This window comes from Orycteropus afer, unplaced genomic scaffold (genome assembly GCF_000298275.1).
Source record: "Orycteropus afer afer isolate SDZICR_OR568_19922 unplaced genomic scaffold, OryAfe1.0 scaffold00635, whole genome shotgun sequence".
In the NCBI taxonomy this organism is placed as follows: Eukaryota; Metazoa; Chordata; class Mammalia; order Tubulidentata; family Orycteropodidae; genus Orycteropus; species Orycteropus afer.
The window spans coordinates 803,452-806,004 of record NW_006922222.1 but is presented as its reverse complement, the minus strand read 5'-3'; positions in this window follow the sequence as shown (position 1 = coordinate 806,004).

The following is a 2,553-nucleotide window of genomic DNA, read 5'->3' as shown; positions in this document are numbered from 1 at the left end:
CCCTCAGCCTCTTTCCCTCTAGAGAACCTCTGAGACAGGAAGAATCAACAAGGTCTACAATGAAGTGTCAAAATAACTGCAATGAAACAGCAGGGATCAGACTCCATGTAATATTGAGATTTGATTCCATTTCTACTCTGAGACAGAGACCAGGTGCATTGGGAGAACAGAGGCCTATAGCTAATGAAGCTTGTATTTTCCAAGGAAACAAAACACAAGTCAAAGACTCCTCAGGGAAGATTGGGCCTGGGGACAGCTCAATGGACAACAGGATGAAACAATGCCCAGTCCTGTGCCGTTCTCAAAATCCTTGCTATGCATGAGTCCATCCTTGCAGTTATTGTGTCAATCCGTCGCATTGAGGGTCTTCCTCTTCTTCCGTGACCCACTATTTTACCCAGCATGATGCTCTTCTCTAGGAGCTGGGCCCTTCTGACCATATGACCAAAGTATGAGAGACAATGTCTGGCTGATCTTGCCTCTAAGAATGTTCTGGCTGTACTTCCTCCAAGGTAAATTTGGTCATTCTTCTAGCAGTCCATGGTACATTCAATATTCTTCACCAACACCATAATTCAAATGTATCAATTCATCTGTAGTCTTCCTTATTCATTGTCTAGCATTCATATATGAGGTGATTGAAAATACCATGCCTTGGCCAGGCACACCTTAACTCTCAAATTGACATCTTTGCTCTAAAACATTTTAAGGAGGTTTTTTGCAGCAAATTTGCCAAAGCAATATGTCATTTGATTTCTTGACTGCCGCTTGTTTAGGTCTTGATTGTGGATTCAACTCAAATGAAATACTTAGCAAATTCAGTCTTTTCTCCATTTATCATGAAGTTGCTTAGTGGTCCAGTTGTGAGGATTTTCTGTTTTCTTTATGTTCAGGTGTCATCCATACTGAAGGCTGTAGCCTTTGATCTTCATCAGTAAGTGCTTCAAGTCACCTTCATTTTCAGCAAGTAAGGCTGTGTCATCTGCATATGCATGAAGGTTGTTAATGAGACTTCCTTCTATTCTGATGCTGCATTTTTATTCATACAATCCGAATTCTGATTATTTGCTCAGCATACAGGTTTAATCTGTATGGTGAAAGGATACAACCCTGACACAGATCTTTTCTGATTTTAAACCATGCAGTATCGCCTTGTTCTGTCCAAACAATTGCCTCTTGGTCTGTGTGTATGTTCCTGATGAGCACAATTAAGTGTTCTGGAATTCCCATTCTTCGCAATGTTATCCATAGTTTGTTATGATCCCTACAGTTGAATGCCTTTGTACAGTCAAAAACACATGTAAACATATTCCTGGTATTCTCTGTTTTTTGCTGAAATCCATTTGACATCAGCAATGACATCCCTCATTCTATGTGCTCTTCTAAATCTGGCTTGAACTTCTGGCAGTACTGTCAATGTACTGCTGCAACCAGTTTTGAATTATCTTCTGCAAAAATTCTGCTTGCATGTGCTGTTAATGATATGGTTTGATAATTTCCACACTCTGCTGGATCACATTTCTTTCAAATGAGCACAAATATCAATCTCTTCCAGTCAGTTGGCCAGGCAGCTGTCTTCCAAATTTCTTGGCATAAACAAGTGATCACCTCCAGCACTGCATCCATTTGTCAAAACATTTCAATGGGTATTCTGTCAATTCCTGAAGCCTTGTTTTTCACCAATGAAGCATGGACTTCTTTCTATCCCATCAGTTCTTGATCATATTCTACCTCCTGAAATGGTTGAATGTCAACTATTTCTTTTTGGTACAATAACTCTGTGTATTCCTTCCATTTTCTTTTGATGCTTCCTGCATTGTTTGATATTTTGCCAATAGAATCCTTCAATGCTGCAACTCGAAGCTTGAATATTTTCTTCAGTTATTTCAGCTTGAGAAAGGCCAAGTATGTTCTTCCTCTTTTCTTTTCCATCTCCAGGTCTTGGCACATTTCATTATGATAGTTCACTTAGTCCTCGTGAGCTGCCCTTTGAAATCTTCTGTTCAGATCTTTTATTTCATTTGCTTTAGCTACTCCTTTTTCAGGGGACTGTCTATAGTACTCCTCATTGAACTAACTGGTCTGCTTCTGAGCAGGGGATTATTTTCCTTCCGCAGTGATTTAGGGAAGTAGGCTTAATCCACCTGTTGGCACTGCTGCCATCCTCAGGCATCTGGCTAGCAGAAGGCAAAAGAGGGTGTGGAGAGGCCCATCTGCATCTTAAGAACATTGGCTCAGGGGCACATATTATTTCTGCACATATCGCATTGGCTAGAGACCCAGGCTTACAGGTGAGGAGAGACAGCTAAGGCACACCCGAAGTAGCAAGCAGGAAGATCAGGAGAAAGGGGTTTAAAAGCCAGGAAGCCAGAGAAAAGAGCAGTCAGCCGAAGGGATTAGGTGAGGAGGGGCAACTCAGGCCCACCCAGAGTAGCAGGCCGGAAGAGCAGGAGGAAGGGGATAAAAAGCCAGGAACCTGGACAGAGGAGCAGTCAGCCCCAGGGACAACTCAGTGATGCACAAAACAGCAGGGCAGAAGAGCAGGAGAAAGGG